Source organism: Polyergus mexicanus, unplaced genomic scaffold, assembly GCF_030449975.1.
Source record: "Polyergus mexicanus isolate NDT 795.1 unplaced genomic scaffold, iyPolMexi1.0 SCAF_1, whole genome shotgun sequence".
In the NCBI taxonomy this organism is placed as follows: Eukaryota; Metazoa; Arthropoda; class Insecta; order Hymenoptera; family Formicidae; genus Polyergus; species Polyergus mexicanus.
The window spans coordinates 9,458,779-9,477,027 of NW_027223321.1; the positions used below are offsets into that span (position 1 = coordinate 9,458,779).

At 37.3% G+C, this 18,249-nt stretch overlaps 1 protein-coding gene across 3 annotated transcripts in view; it reads left to right on the forward strand.

Moving 5' to 3' along the window:
- The first annotated feature begins 9,247 nt into the window (after nucleotides 1–9,247).
- LOC138934060 (paired box protein Pax-6) overlaps nucleotides 9,248–18,249 on the forward strand; it is a 92,315-nt gene continuing 83,313 nt past the window's right edge. For 2 of the 3 annotated variants that reach the window (XR_011447087.1, XM_070297464.1), the window contains exons 1-2: nucleotides 9,248–9,260; nucleotides 15,855–16,146. The gene's annotated coding sequence lies outside the window, so the exon portion shown is untranslated. Of the gene's footprint in view, nucleotides 9,261–12,959; nucleotides 12,981–15,854; nucleotides 16,147–18,249 lie in introns of those variants that run through there. The other variant, XM_070297473.1, reaches the window with a different exon arrangement.

Consider the following 18,249-nt stretch of genomic DNA (forward strand, 5'->3'; position numbering starts at 1 on the left):
ATCGTTACTTCAACATCTTATCATTATCAGAAATGAGAACGTCGGCATTTTTATATATGGGAGGGTATTAAAAATTTTGCTATAAAAATAAGAATAAAGTTTATTTCCGGTATATCTTAAACAGTATACTCTTAAAAATTCATGCTCTGTTTTATCTCAACCAGTAATTCACCTATCTTGGAATTAAAGAAAAAAATTACGATTAATATATAATAATATACCTTTTCGTTTTTTTGTTATATAATAAGATATTTTTACAAATTAACAGAAGAAAAATTAATACGTACTAAGAAATGCGATCTTGTACAGTAGAAAAAAAAAATAAACCTCAAGATATAATACTCTTTTTCACAATTTCAGCGTGGATTAATACAACTTAGCTATTTTATTTATTTTTAGCTTTTTAAATATTTATAAAACGGAACCACATGATATCATTGCATTTTGTATATTATTTATACGAATATGTGTAAATAGAGTTCAATACAAACTTCGCAGGAACTAACATGACGAGCAGAAGGAAGCCGCGTAGGAAGCGAAACGGTCCAAGGAGACGGATGGTAAGACAGGATAAGCAGATATTAACCGAGTTCATGGCGGCCAAAAGGGGGAGAGAGATGATGAGAGAAGGAGAGGAGGGAAAAAGGGATACTCTGCGTAGCAACCAGAAGGGGTTTGCTCGCGGCTTTCCTTCCGTCGTGGATCTACCATCCTCTCTCGTATGCGAGGCTAAGGTGGAGGTGCGAGCGCCTTAGCTGCCGCCGTTTCTCGCTATCGGAAACGGGGAACCGGGGACTTGCCTTATCTCGAGTCTGCAAGACTGCCTCCGGTAATACCGTGCGCTGTAGGAAACCCTTACGAGCGACGAGAACCCCGTGAAATATCGTTAAACGGCTTGGTACCCCTTTCCTACCCTACCTACCGCTTCCACTTCGATCTTCCACGAGCGACGATCATCCACTCCGAGCCTTTTCGAACACTTCGCACCAACACGATCATCTTTCTGCTGTAACTCCCTTTCTCCTTTCCGTCACTCTTTCCGACCTTCATCGCGGAACGGTATCCACTCTCACCGGTGAGATAACGCATATTGCGCCGATGACAATGGACGTCACGCGCCCCGTCAGATACCAGAGTATCGTATCGATACCAGTTCTCCCGTGTTTAATGACAAGCGAACCTCATATATCTTCGCATACAAATATCGATGGTATAAAGAAAGTTCTATTTTTTTAATAATCAAAACTTTGCTTTTTATAATCTTTTATCACACCTGGTTTTTCTTTAAAACTGAATTCTCGATAAGACTTAATAATTAATTTTCTTGTAACATGATAACTAATTCGATATTATACTACGACTAAATGAATATGTTATTTCCACGCTTCTATAATAATAATATTGACAATATTCTCCTCTCTCTTAGCCTTTTAACTTTTCTAATCTTCTTAGAGCTATCATTATCGATTATCTATGATTCATGGATTTCAGGATCGTCAGCTACAAATTTAGATTTAGCCACCGACTGGCATCTCTTTGCGCGAAGTTGGGCGGCAAGAAAACGGCACTGCCGAGGAAGCGAATGAGCGCGCTTCATTATACGCGACGCCGACACGCTTCGTTTGTCTCCGGAAGTTGTGCTTCAGGAGAGATGACGACGACAGCGAGAAGGGGAACGAGGAGAGAGAACGGGACGCGAGGAAGAGGCAGAACAGAAGGGAGAGCGAGGTGTAAATGGGAAGTCGGGGCGGAAGGGGACGGCTTGAATTAATACAATCACGCGGGGGTGGCTCACCACTCGCAGTCCGTGGCAAGAGGGTGAGAGGCAACGAGAGATAACCACCCTTTTGCTTGTCATCGAAATTATATAGCTGCCAACACTCGACCTCGTTTACCATGCCGATTTTCTCCCTTCCTCTTTCGTTTTTCGCGCGACCTGTCTTATACTCGTCTCTCGTCTTTTCTCTCTCTTCTTCTTCTCGCTGTATATTCCAGATTTTCGGCATCCAGAGAATACTCGTGTATTAAGACGACTAATTGAGTTACGAAACGAGGGGTCAAGTGTATCGGTAAGTAACGAACTGTACGCCAATTAATATGATTAGCAAAGTTCTTATTGTTTTAGTAAAGTTAGGTTGCTTTTCATCCTTCAGATTCTTCCCCTCTACCCTCCCGATTTTATCAATTTAAGGAACAGGTCTTCTAAACTGCAAAAAATATATTATTCTTATTTAATGAATTTAAATATTTACCATGTATAAATCTGATATTTATTGTAATAATTAATAATTACAACAAAATTTCTGATAATTAATTCCAATTTAAAAGTTTTGAATATTATTTTAAATAAGAATTTTTGATATTCCTTTCAAAACCTTTAAAAATATTATCACGAAACGTTAGTTATTGCAATAAATATTTCCTATATATTTGTATTTATTATTTTCACACGGAAAAAACAAATATATATAATGTTTTTCAATTATTATTTTATTTAAAAACTAAATAATTATTTTTAATAATCCATGCATTTCAGATATATTCATTATTAAAATTGTAAGATCAGGCGCAACAATTTGTCCGGAAATATTTGTAAATTTTTGAAAATTAATATTCTATTTAATTATACATATTTCTCACTTAACATATAGTGTAAAGTAAGTGAAAAGACTTATTGATTTCTGACGCCAGGAAAAATCATCATCGCGATCCAGTGTATCTCTCTGAAGCGTCGAAACTGATCGCGCTCATCTTGCGTAAATCGAGAGAGAGTTGTGAGTATGGAAGAAACATTTTATTCCTCGTGGGAGCGCGCGGAATCGGGTTACGGAGGTTTTTAATAAAATCAGGCGCCCGACGAGGCGTGTCAAATGGAAATATGCACGTTCGGCCGAGAGATTTTGCGGGCGGGGTGAGGTCTGCCCCGTTTCACAAACCGGGGGTGCGACTCGATAACGATGGAATTCATCCATCCATCTTTCACCGCGCAGAGGTAGGCACGCTATGTGAGCGCGAAGGGAGAAAGAGAGAGAATGATGAGAAAAAATTTTTTTCTTCCTTTATTTCCTTCCGCTTCCCTGAATTTATATCGTAATCAAAAAGACGCGAAGCGAATTAGCGATTCGATCTCGCGCGAGATTTGCCAGTAAGAGCTGTTTAAAGAGGATTTTCCGCAAGAGCAGCAGTGCAACCTAACAAAGTCATCTAGCAGATATTCTTAAATGTCCATTTAAGATTCGGAGAATTATATCGAAATATGATATAAGTAGATAACAATAGTAAAATAAAGATCTGAGTGGATCTTTTCAAAAAAAAATCGTATCCTCACTGTCTTTTCGCGAATAATTATGCGCCAATAAATTTTTAAGGGACACAAATAATCCTTAAAGAACGGAGATCCTCTTCAAAAAGGTTATTTGATTCTATTTCCTATACGTGCAAAATAAATATTTATTTCTTAGTTCATTCAAAAACGCCTTATCTGCGAAGATGCGGTCTTTCTCCGTACCTTAATACTTATAATTTTATTTCTTAGAGATTTTCGAGAGAAAACAATTATGTTGCTCTTCTTATTGACTCTAAGATAGCATAAGAGATTCGTAATATGGCCGCGTAACGATTATTTCGGAATTGGATGCGGGTTAAAAAGTTTTCATTTCGAAAGTGTCGTCCTTCCGGACCAGAGACGTGGTGGAAAGCGGTAGGATTCATTCGTGCGACGAACTGTGTCACGGTGAAACCGTGCGGAGTACACGGCGCGAAGTCGATAAACGTGACAAATGCGGGATACAGCCCGGACGATCCCGAAGTTACGCCGCGAACACTTATGGGACGCCGTTCGTTTTATGGGGCTTCTTATCGGTTCGCTGCCAGACCATAAACGCATTTTCGATATATATAAGACGGCACGTTTACGTGTAAGCTATGTGTATTTTTTTTTTTTTTTTTTTTTCACTTCTACGAAGTATCTTGAGAGAATAGCTACGAGAACCGTGTTGCACGTTATCGAACGTATCATGAAAAATGTGTTTTATGCTGACGAAAAGTAATGCAAACTATAAATTATAATGAAAAAATAAATTGAAGTCATATTGAAAAAATAAATTGGTCATATTGATTTGGCCAACGATTGATAGATTTGATTTTACAATTTATAGAAACGGTATTTGGTATTTTTAATATTTGTGCTGCTACATGTATAATATAAACATATATTATATTTAAAGAAATTGTTGTGTAAATCGAGTATGTAACATGTAACACATTATAATGATGATTAAATTTGTTTAAGATAGAGTATCTCAGAAAAATTAATAAAAACATCACACACATGTGTATTTAAAATACGCTTCCGTATTATATTATTTTTATTATTTTTTCTGGATTTTCTTCCTTAGACAAATACTGATACTTATTTACATTATTATCTTTACATTCATATTATTACAGAAGATATTTTTTATAGAAAACAATTTTTGAATGAACGAGAATATAAAAAAAAAAGAGAACGAAAACGTAATATGTATTTAAAAATCAATTAGTTGCAAGATCTTTAGATATCTCTAATAAATATTTCAAAACGCTTGCTATATATTTTTGCTAACAATCAAAATTTTTATCTCTACGAATAATCCGTAAAGAGCGATACACGAAAGAAAATACAACGTGGAAAAACGGTCACGAGGAATAGATCCTAAAGATTAGATATCCTTGCCAGAAACTCTTTTTCCTCCGTCTATATAAAACTCGATCTTCGAGCTCATCAGCCGCCGCTGCTGCCGCTGCTCCCTTCGCCTCAGATATTCTCATCCCTAGACATTGCGGCTCCCTTATCAGCGACCTGCAGGTTATCACTGACGGTCGAAGGTTATGAATTAAAAGACGAAAAAAAAAATGGGAGGAGGGATAACAACCGCCATCGTCCCGCCGTCATTCCGACTTCGAGAGCGGAGTACGATAGCGATAGAAAAAGAGAGAGACAGAGAGGGAGAAAGCCGTCTGTCGTCTTGTATATCTACCCTCGTACGGTGGAAATTTCGCTACGGGGGTGATTTTCTGCGGGGGATGGCCAACCCTGTCCCCGCTTTAAACCTGATTGGATGCAGAGTTATCTCGCGCTGCGTTACTTCCGGATGATTGGTCGCCTGCGGTCGTCATGACTACCTCGCCACCGCCGCCACCACCGCCGCCGCCGCCGCCGCCGCCGCCACCGCCGCCGCCACCGCCACCACCACCGCCACCCACGCGAACTACCCCCGCGCGCAACTTTCTCCCCCGTACCTCCATCCCGTTTCCTGCATCCCTCGGATCCTTTCGTCTCATTCCCTCTCATACAGGCAACTTCGTCGAGGTCGCTTTTCGTTCGCCTGCACGCTACGGATAACGGATGTGTGCCTATGTGATATTTACGTACACATGTGTACGTAAATGTGGATGCGTAAGTGTCATTGCGTAACGCAATCCTCTATCCGTGGGATAGCGTGCGAAAGATCGCTCTTTTGATATCTTTTTCGGCCGCTTCGAAATACGCAGCTGGACACGTGTTTTCGAAATTCGTAACTCGTATAGTATATTTTTTTAAACGTAACATTTTTGATAGGGTATGTATTGATTATTGCATGTAACCCTTGATATTCTCAATATGATCAATTTTATTAATGTTGAAGAGTTTATAGATTTATGCTATGTTTAAAGAAATGAAGACTATATTGAAGATTTAAGTGATCTTATTCGGCACTTTAAACTTTATATTTCTCGCGCATGAGTTACATATAAAACAATATTATAAGTCATAAACATTATATATTTCAAAGAGCGTATTATACTTAATCATTTTGACGTTATATGAAATTTTAGATTTAGAAATTCCTTTAGAATTTCTTATTTTATAAACATAAATATAAAAGTACTCAATAAAATTAAGTAGCTAGACTTTATGTATTAAATATTTTTACAAACTTTGTGATTTTTCAAGATAAGAAAAAAAAATTAACTTATATATATCCTTCTATTGTATTAAATAGCTCATACATAAATGTTGGGGAAGAAATTTTTTCATGTTCTTGGATCTTCAACATTCGATGAAACTGGTCACGAAAAGCATGGAAAGTTTCTCGAACGAGAGAAATGGGCTCGTCTCATCTGGATTCTTCAGAAATATGTTCCCGATGCGAAATTTAACGTACGCGCGCGAAAAGTAACGCAGCGCGGCAATCGCGCTCAGGCCATTGAACATCAGCGTGGCTTTTGTAATTTGGTGCGCGGATTAATGGCGCGTACGCCTGCCGGATCGACATTCTCGTTGCTCGCAACATCGTTCGACATACTAATAACAGCGGGGTTTACGACGGACGTCCACGCCGGAGCAGCCGTTTGCGAATCGCCGCGACTGAAACGGCGCTAACGGCCGCTGCGTCGAAAAACAAAATTGACGACGGGTACGATCCGGGTGGGAAAATCGCTCGGCGAATTCGGCGTACGGAATAACGAGACGCTCTTATTCGGACGATAAATCTCGCTCGCTCGATGAATGATATCACGGATGCAAATATGTCGTTACTCTCGTCTGTTTTCTATATCCTGTATTCTTTTATCCACTCGGAGACTCGATAACGAAAGAAATGTCGCGTTACGCAATCAATTTTTTTTTTGTTTTTTTTTTTTAATGTGGAGGCAAAAGTAACGAAAAAATGGCGCGACTTTTTATTCAATTTTACCGTAAAATATAATGCTTCATTTATATATTGCTCCCTCTTATTTTTCTAAACATTTCAAGAGAGCTTTTTTGCAAAACAGCAAATAATAAAATATCAAAATAGTTTTTCTTTCACTGTACGATAATCTTAGAAAAATGAAGAACGAGTTTAATTTGATTTTTATATGTTAGCTCGACGATGTGTACGTATGTGTGTGTGTGTGCAACTCACGAACATTTCGCTCAGACGGCAGGAATCGTGGTAAAAACAAATTTCGTGGGAGGGATGGACGCAGATCGGTGCGACGAGCTCGATAATCGTCGCGAATCGAGCGTGGATAATGACAAGAGAGAGGACCCCGAACGATAAATCTCGGGCGGAACGACATGCCCGACAGACAATGGATCACGTTGGGCGTGACTCCGGCGGGGCCCGTTTCTCGTTTTCATCGCGCCTCGACGATGGAGATGTCAAGCTTTGTACGATTCGTCGCGGGCCGCTGTCTATTTCTGTACACTGTTAGGCTCGTGAGTCGAACTGGCCTAACTGCCGGACGTGTTTGTCGCGATTATGCGGATGCCGTGCGGCGCGTGTTACGCGCGACCGCGATGACTATTTTTCTTCATTGTTATCGGCGGGAATTCTCGAGAGCGAGACCAATGCTACTTACGGTCACGAACCGGATCGATGATGACTTATTTGGAGAGCAATTCGCACGATCGAGTCATTGCTAGACGATAACGCAGAAACTCTTTTCTAAGGAAGATTATATTTTTGTAAAAACAGTTATATATATATATACTAACATCGTTATATATTGTTCTTCTTTAAATACAAATTAAGACTATCGGTGATATCGACAGCTATTGATATTACAAATAGAATTGTAAGAAATTGATATTAGAAATTAAATTGAGATATAAATTTGTTTTAATAGCAGCAGATTAATAATTTTACAGCTATTGAAAATGTATAATATGACTGTCACTCGCGCGAATCAAGGCTCGACGATAAAAGAGCAAGCAATATTTTATTTTGTATTAAATTTGGAATTGGTTTTGTTCTTATAATTTATGTCAAGCCTATTTAAAATAGATGTTAAAAAATTATTGGAAGAGATAATAAATTTCGAATATATTTTTGCCAAAGAAAAACCGGCTCTGTATAAAAAAAACTTGTAGATGAAAGACAGCGCAAAAGATCTATGCAATTAATATATTGTATTTTTCAAGAGGGAGAGATCTCTCGATTTAAGTTATCTAACGATCCTTGAGAATAATAGATAAGACGAATTGGAGATATATTCTCTGTTCGCGCAATATATCTTACGCGATACTTGAGGCTATCTTTATGCGTGTTTGTTACATACGCAATTCACTGCGCAAGAGAATGTCACGGTGTTCGATTTCATTAATGTCCGTCGAGTCACGAATTCAATCGGTTATAGTTAGCGATCGTGCATACTTCATATCACTTATTTGCATCGACACGTTCTTTGCTCTGGCACGATTCTGTCATATCTATAAAGAGTTACTCTTGTAATACGATCCGTCGCGAATATATTTAATGTTTAAAAAACATAATGTTTATAAATTTAAATATCATACTTTTGTTATTTTTCACATTTAAATCTGTTCCTAAATTATAAGTAGTTTTCGATATCAATAGTATTAAAAAATAAGAAACGTATCGTACCTGCAAGTTTTGACAAAGAATAATTTGATAAATGCCCGAATATATCATATAAATATACAAGTTGACTTATTATTGCTTCTAATTTTAATAGCAGATCTACTGGCACTTCTATCAGAAATAAATTATCGATTATGCATCTTTCTAGAAGAATTATTAATTTACAAAATTTAATTATTTTAGCATTATTTTTAATATTTTTAACTATTATGAAAACACATATTAAAAATACGTGTGTCTTTTGATTTCAAAGAAATCTATAATTCATAAGTCATGAAAGAGATCAAGCAAGTCCAAAAAAAATTTTTAGATTGGTGTGAATAAAATTATAGTAAACAGTAAGAATTTAAAATAAAGCTGACATGAGATAAATTAGATACTCGAATATTAAGCTAGTATTTTTATTTGCTAATATAGTGCAATCCTTATTTACCGTTGCGATTGTACACTATGTATCTTGCTCTCCTTATATAAGCTTTAAATTAACTCTTTCAATGATATTTACGATTATCGAACAGAGTTTAATAGGAAAATGTGAGAGCGACGTTTCAAAAACAAGGAATTTGTCATCGAAAGGGCAAGCCACCCAGAAGCGTAATATTACGCCGGGAACCCATAAAGAGTCTTCGCTGCTTACGACGAGACGAACGATGAACGTGGATCTCGTGGAACGAGCCATGTAGGCATCCCGGAGCACAAAAAAGTTTGCCATAGAGTAGAGTATTGGATGACCCATCGTCGACCGGTCATGTACCAGAGCGATCTATACAAGATATTTTATACGAAGTTACGATATTTTCCCCAAGCAGGCGACAGACGATGAACGATGGGAAATGGACCACCGTGAAGGGGAGGCTTGCAACGCTTATGGTGGTATGTCATGTTTCAAATACAATACATATTTTGCTAAATACATATTTACAAGTTTTCAGAGTATAATTAGATAGATAATTATGTAGATAGCTAATGGATAAGATATGTTTAAATATATTTTGACATATCTCTAATAATCATAAATAAAACATTACAATGTAAAGCGATTAAATAAAAATAAATAGGTATAGACAAATTAAGTTTAAAATCAATAATTTTTTAGTTCATAATAAAATATTAAAAAATTTTATGAATATTGCAAAGATATCAGAAAAAGAGATAATAATAATATTAAGAGACTAAAGATAATTAAATCAAAATAATTAGTATTAATCAATAAAGATTATACGCTATAAAACTTTGTAAAGAAAAGGAAATATGAATATAGCCTCTACAATATTTATGTTACTCGCTTAGATAAGAGTAGATGCGTTTTAAATCTTTGTTATTCTTGCCGATACACTTTATTCGCCGCTCGAATAAACAGTATGAAACGTGGCGAAGGTATAAAGATCCGATACGTAAATCCTGAAACTCTCCTTCTCGCCTTTCGTAGTAGAAAGCGAGCCGACGGAGCTAATTATATCGTGCAAAAGCTCGAGTAGTTAGTACTCTCTAATTACATTTCTCGTTTCCTCGTGCGTGTTGCGGGCGCGCCCACTTTGAAATTAAATTACCACACATTGGAAGAGCGGTTTCCTCTTTTCTTTTCTTCTTTCTGGCATTAAGGACGGAGGACGATACGTTGGCTCGTTTGCGGCCCTTCATTTCGCATTACGTTGCCACGCGCGCATTTGCCATTCGCTCGTCGGTTATCCCTTTCGCGAGAATGATGACGACGACGACGACAGCGACGACGATGAGGACGACGTATTAACACGCTTACGTTTACAGACTTGAGACTCGAGAGCGAGACTTTGACACGTTGCATCTGCGGTTACCCAAGAATACCCCGTGGTGTGAGTATCATGGAAATAGGCAGAGAACTTTACGTAGGTAGTACTCTTAATCCCTTCGCACGCTGCGAAGGGTGCGGAGACACACGTTCGGTAACGCGATTTCGAGTGGAGACCGGGATTTTAAATCCGGAACTTACCCATTCAAAGACACCCCCTCAAACTCCCTGCTCGTCTTTTTCCCCCTGCACCGCGTGTTTCATGGTGTGGAGCTGAACGTTTGAAGCTATGAGTCTCAGAACTCGCGTCTTTGCTTTATATTTAATTTATTTATTATTTAAGCTTTGAAATATACGTATTCTCAATAGTCTATATACATGCAATTTTTAAGGGAAAAAAAAACCAAAAAAAACATAAAAACAATACAAATATATATTTCTTTATACATTCGTAAATTATACAATTTGTAAATTATCATAAAGTGTACATGTATATGTACTGGACGAATGCGTGTGTATTTGTATGCATATTTAATCCCTATTATATTATCCGCGAGAGTTCGAGGGTCATCTATGCAGCGCAAAGCAGCACAAAAAAAAAACGAACTATCGTATCTGTAATAAGGGACGGATTAATATCCCTCGAGAAGAGGGGTACTCGATTTTAATCCTCCCTTATCCCACGCGTTCTCTACTCTTTCTCTCTCCCTCCCTCCCTCCCTCCCTCTTTTCCTCCATCGAACCCCCGGATAACAGTTCGTCCTTTTTACTCTTCTGCGTCGCGACTCGAATCTTTTGTCATTCTCGACACGAATCCCACAACAGTGGCCGAAAGTCTTCATTGTGATTTCTCGCGCGACACATCCGCCCCCTCGTTCTCGCGCGATCCCTCTTCAGCTTTATGTGGGAAAACTTTCGACACAGTTTCTTAGATTTCTCGAAAGCGATCGAATAACGCTCTCCTCACACAATCTCGCACTCGCGAGACAGGTGGCAGACACATACTTTGGCTTTTTGGCTACCCGCGCCGTCTTCTCACAATAGCCCTCGCGTCTCCTGTATGCCATCGCAAGTCTCTTGCACGCGATAGAACGAATAATGGAATGCAATCTCGGTCCTGTTATGGATGTTGCGTTAAAGATGTGAAAAATGTAAAAAATATATTTATTTTTTGTTTATTAACTATATTCTAACAATAATACAGGATTTAATAAATCATGAAATATACATTTTTATATTATAGCTTATTATTAATATGCATTTTTTACAAATTTAAATGGACGAGATATAATTTTCAGAAAATAGGGAGAGTATAATTTTAATACATATGTGTGTGTTTACGACAAGATTACTCTCTAAGCAATTCTCTATTATATGTAACAATTTTATCACTAATTGATAAACTGCACTAATTTTCATAATTTTCTAAAAAGTAATACATTTACATAATTACGAAAATTTCACAATTACAGTCATATGTTTTTTAATTATTTTTCCATTAAGAGTTGCCCTTGTTTTTTTTTCGTGACTTTAGAAACGTTTTGTATAAATATAGAATCTGCCGCAAAAATAACATTTTTTTATAAATCTAGAACAAATCTATATTATTTAAATTATGATAATAATCATAATTTTTACATCATGGATTATACCGAGAAATACATTTACACATATGCTGTAAAAAGGCCGAATCAAGTAATTTTAAATAAATTGAATAACCATATCGCTTTGAACAATAACATTTAAAATCAAAATCAGATACACACGATACCATATAATCTCTTTTCTATCGTTTCTATAATTTCAAATTTAAATTTTAAAAAATTATAAACAAATATCCTTGATAAAATAAAATATTTATAAACGAAAAGAATTAACTTCTTGATTTTACTCCAAGAGCGCTGTATCGTCCCGAAAATACAACGTAGCGAAATTTCCATCAACTTGCCAAAGAATGGCGCGAAATCAACTACACGGGCTAATATTATCCGGCGCGTATATATCGCGGATGATCGATACGCGGTCCGGGAAAACGCGCGCGTTCCAGCATCCAGGGCCCTCGCATACCGGCCGTAGGGCAGCGTCACGCAGAATGCCCCGTGGCATCTGGCCGAGAGTGCGAGCCGGGCATTGTGATTCGTGCATAGTTCGCATTTCGTCAGTACATTTTCGGATCTCCGCTTCTCCGACCAGGAGCATGATTAGTGTGCGCACACTTGACCTGGCCGACCTATTGTGTCGGAGGGGTGAGAAACACTATTATACCGATACTACCGTGTACAGGGAGGTCCCTTTATTCGATCGTCCCCGGAATATACGCGTTCTCGAGCTTTATTACGGTTTTTCGACAACCCTCAGATAAATATGCATACGTGTATGTTTGACTATGTAAGATTTTTGAAAACGAATCTTGGAGGTCGCACGAAATTTACCATATATAGAATTTTACGAAAAAGATCGTTATACACACACACACACATATATATTATGGATAAGCTTCACTTGGATAAATCGGGAATACATAATTCGTACAGTTAAAAAAACATGCAAGATTTTATTTTGAAATATATACATGTAGAATTACTTGTTTTGATAAAATAAATATTTCTCATTAAAAAGCATTTTTCTATTCAGTGATATAACAATTTTTGAATTTTTTTTTTCGTTAAAAACTGTTAATAATAATTTTAACTTTTTTTCAATACGAATTCCAGAGAGAAACGAGCCACGGGAGAAGGCGTTATCGGGATAATTTTCGCGCGACTCCTGGTAAACTGCCGAAATGATGGATCGAGCCGGGGACGGGGCGAAGCGGGAGGAGATCGGTAATGTGTGAAATTTTTGAAAGCTACACGTAAGCGCGATCTCTCGCTTGATCGTCCGTCGACACGGACTGTGTTCAGATTAGGTGCACACGTTGCCTCGACAATTTATGGCATTCTGCGTTTCTCTTCGCGTCCTCGTCTCTCTCCTGCTCTGTCTCGCTCTCGTGGTGCGTTTATCGCCCTTCGCACGTCTCATCGCCCCTTCCTCATCCGCCTCTCGTCGCTCTCTCTCTCTCTCTCTCCGTCCGGCTAACGAAATCGCGTCAGCATTTAGCGAGCAGTATATTAGGCGAAATACAGGCGGATATCCTCTCACGGGCCATTACTGTTACCTTTGATCATCGCATGACCGGAGAGTGGTTAACGCTGCGTCATCAGAGCATGAATTTCTCTCTATCTGCCCGGTATAATTTACAATCCGCGCGGCTGCGGCCCTCTCGCCGACTAACTCGCCGGACTCGCTCGGACCCGCTAGACAGCCGTCCCTTCCCCCTTTTGTCCTCCTCTTTTGTCGCTCTCTTATCATATCCGTTTACGCGAGCATCTTGGCTGAGTTCTCCCTTTCCCTTTATCATGACTTATGTCAGATAATCAATAATATCTTAGAAGTTATCATTGCCGATCGCGAACACATCTTAAGCGTTTTGTAGCTGAAAGAAACCAGTAGTGGATCATAAAGAGCAAAGAAACATAAAAATCTCGAAAAGTATGAAGATTAGTTTATTTACTAATAAAAAACTTCTAAGAAATGATGATTAAAATTTATGACACACTGGGATCTCAGAAATCAGTTAGATGACTTATCGATAAATGAAGTTTTTCAAGTTTATTAAATTTATCTTTAGTTATCGTTAGTTTATCCAAGTTATTATTTTTAATAATTAATAAAAAGTCTTTATAAAAATATAAAATATTCTGGATTTTATTTGTAGGAGATGACCTTGTATACAATGTGTACAAGAAAATGCATAGATAAATCGTTGACTTCTTTGAGGTGTAATGGGCAAATTTAAAGGCAAGTGGGCAAGTTGCGCGCGGTCGTTCGGGGTTGTTTCAGTAACCAGCCGAGAGCAGCCTGTTGCATGCCCGGCATCGGGGTTGCTGACGTCACTTCCATCACCGTGTACACACCCGAACACATCGGCCTAGGGGGTTCGTCTCGATGTTAGGTGGGGAGATACCAAGCGAGCCAGGGGCGTTTGATACTGGTGGGGGTGACAACGGGGGATAACGGGGGATAACGGAGGTAACACTCTCGGAGGGCGTGCTTGACAAAGGCGTGGTTACCGTGTCCCCACCCAACAATAAACAAGCGACTCTGACGTTAATTTGTTTGTTTTGCCCTTCTCTCTACCTGGCCCTTTCTCGCCGTTTCGCCTCTCTCTCTCTCTCTCTCTCTCTCTCTCTTTCTCTCCGGTTGTTCGTCCGTCGATCTCTTTCTCTGCTCTCTTCGCCGAGTCTTCCGTTTTCTTGCTCTTATCTTCACCTTGTTTGACTACCTGCTCGTCCAAGAACATAAAAATGTTTTAGGTAGGCTACATTTTTAGAAAATTATTAGCAAATCACAAAGAGTTAAATAATTAGAAAATTTTCGAATTTTACATTGTCACATATATTTTTATAAAATTATACAGAACACTGAGCTTTCTAAACAATTTTAGATATCATTATTACGATACTTATACGATCTTTTTATTACTTGTTAAAATTTTTAAAAAATGTTGCATAATGATTGGATATAAAATTCTTCTAGTTGTAATTGTAGGTAAATTTTATACGAGGATCATATATATATGTATGTGTGTGTGTGTAATGATACGAATACAGCGAATAATTTTTATCGGGGGAGATAATGTTATATTCATCAAGAATGAAGGATTGATAAAAGCGAATTTTTATTCGTACTTCATTTTTATTTGCACTCTAGAATGTATTTTACGTTTATATATTTTATATTTCATAACATTTCATAATCACTAATTTGTCTTTATCAGAATTTTTTAATAATTATAAAAATTAATTGTAATTTTACTTTCTCTTCAATCACGCTGAGGAAGTATCAGCGACGTAATAGACAATATTCATATACGATGGCAATTTTGTTCAAAAATCAATCGATTCTCCATTTTTCAAAGATGTATTCAAACTGCAAATAGTATTATCGCGACGCCGACGGTGCGTTCGAAAACAGACGAGAGTTGGCAAATAATAACTTCTTTCGTTTCTTTGGTTTGTCGGCTCCATCGTCATATTTAGCCATGCTATTCTCGAGTTTGCTCAAGTGGCGATGAAGAATCAATGGATAGACGAGCCAGAAGTCGATAACAAGTTCGTATGAAAATAGTTGTACGTCTGTCTTGTGGGAAGAACGATATCGATATATTGATGGAGAGATCGCAAAGTTTAAATTGTTTAAATTTAAATATAATGAATATAATAATAAAAATTAATAAAGAGTCCAGTAACTTTCGGATCGCTATAAATGCAAGAAAATGAAAGATGAGGAAAGTTGTTACATTTAGAAGATTAAAAGAAACGTTTATTTTAAAGATAGAACAACTGCGGAAAGATATTAAAAATTTATTTGAGACGCAAACATGTAACTCAATATAATGTTGACTATCAATGTCTTCCGAACTTGTGTATAAACTCGCATTTTATATTTTCGAAGTAAATGACTGTTACATAAGCAAATTAATAGATATACTATTTATCAACGATATTTTCTGATGATACTCTCAAGCTTACAAATACATTGCATAATCAATTCATTAAAGAGTTTTAGTTAATCATGAAGACTAGTTAGGAGCAGGTACAGCGGGAGGTGTAAACGAGGATAATTGTGTCTCACCTAACGTCATCGCGCTTTTGTAGCGGGCCACCCTACGTATAAAATTGGTTGGAATCGATCTTAAGAGCTCTGCCCGAGTGCCGGAGGGATGCTCGGAAACGGGGAACGACTTGACCTTGGCTGGATTCACGCGTAGCTGAGCTAACGCAAAATCGAAACGCGTTACTTCCACCGCGTGGATCTTCTAAAGCCGGGTTCACATCGTGACCTGCAGCGGCGACTATCTCCGGGATTCTGGGATACCTATGAACGCGAATGCGCGCGCAAATCCGCATCCGGAATATCTCACAGTGTGCAGAAAATCGTCCAATTTTCGTAAGTACATCCTTATACGAATACAAATTAAACGTGACGAATCGGCAGTAATTAATATATGACGAAGCATGGCATTCAACGAATAGATCGTGTAAATACACAATTTGTCAATGATACATGATACATTTCGCTATAAAAATGAAATTTATTAATTAAATTTGATCAAAGACTTCATCAATTTAAATTAATTTTAAATTCAGTTTAATTTTTTGCCACTTTATAGAAGATTAAAATTAAATGAAAGTTGAAAGAAGTTTTAAAAGTTTAATTAATGATGAAAGTTAATAAAAGAAGAGGCAAACTAATATTCTAATTTCAAAATCATGTTTTATTATGTTTTTATATAAAATTTATTTATTTATATATCTCATTATCTATCTTTAAAATGTACAGAGTGCTTTCATCAAACATCACGTTTCAATATGTCATTTATATTTTGCGCTTATTTGTTTTCTTCAAGGTCCCTTTTTCAAAATTAACAAAGAGACTCTAATCTCAACCAGATATTTATAAAGAATTTACGTACTTCAACTGTTGAAATTTTCCAAGCATCTGTTAAAATTTATTTTTATTTCGCAGCCGTTATCTTAACTTCAAATTTTCGTGAAATGCGAAGATAACTTGAGCAAACCTCTCTGACTTTCTTACATCGCACTACAATTGACCTTGGACAATTCGTTCGAATTTGTTTGATCGGATCTGTGATGACGTATACACACACAGCCGTGATCTCCGTTTTAACTTATGCAACCTTTTTAATTGGTAGTATTCATCTCGCAAAATTCAAAAACTCGTAAATGAGTCTATTATTTTAGCCACTATCTTTATTAAGAATGCTTACAGAACGAGATCAACGTTCTTTTAAAGGATAACATATTTCGCGAGCGATTTCATCGAACGGATGCGATGATCGATCGTTGCGAAACTTTTAATTATAATCACCGTCTTTTTAAAACTCAAGACACAATAAGATTAGACACGATACATTTTAATATCTTATATCTAATTTTTAAATAAAAAAAAACAATTCTCTTTTATATCAAAGATAGAGATGTAAAAGCATTTACCTTTAACTTTGTCACATTTGCTTTTTTGAGCGGTCTGTGCTTCTTACAATTATTTAACGTTTACTACATTTTAATTATGAAAACCTATATTTTAACTTGCAACGTGACAATGTCGCAATGTTTTGATTTTTTGTTTACGTTTATCGAGACGTTTTCTTGGATAAATCAATGTAACATCATTTGTGCTCCATTTTGTTCGTACATCCTTCGTTCATTCAAAGGCGAATAAAAGTCCACATTTTTATTGTTGCCAAGATTGATACATCGTATCACATTATATTGGTATTCATCGGAATCTTGTATTGTTTCGGAATGATTATAGCGTTATATAATAGCGCTTTTAAAATCCAGATTAGTGTCTTACTCTTTATCGCTTCTATCTCTTGTTCTCTCGTCACGAGATATGTTCCGTGTGAAATGAGCTTGCGGACTCGTCGTTGACGCACCGCGTCGACAAGGGTAGATGCATCCACGTCTATCCCCTCGTTCTGTACCGTCCTACGAGAAAGATTGTAGGGGCATACTATGCCGAGGTACAGAGAGAGGGTGAATCACCCCCCGCGCGCGCGTATGACGTACTCTGGCGTGCATAACACCCACGGTCGGTCGGTCCACGCGTGACTAGATACCGCTTTGCACGCATAAGGGACACAAACGCCAATTATATTTTAATATCCCTTGGCGAGAGACGCGCCCCTGGAAGAGGAGCGATGCGAAATTCCGACGGCGCGAACATTCGTTTCTCTTGTTTCTCCGTCTCTGTCTCGTAAAAATTGTTGAAAATTCGACAAATATTTAAGATGTTAGAAAAATCAGAGAAAACAATAAAAATTGCCGAAAAATTCGTATTTTTTTTTTCTTTGTGCACAGTTCGTAGAAATTTGTTTTGTAATAAAAACAAAAAAATTGAGACTTAGAAGAATCAAGAAAAATAACGCGCAAATTCAAACTTTAATGGCACATGATGTTTGTGAACTTTTTCCTTCTCTCTTTTTTTCAGTTTGTCAAAATTCTCATTTTCTTAGGTCAGAAAAAT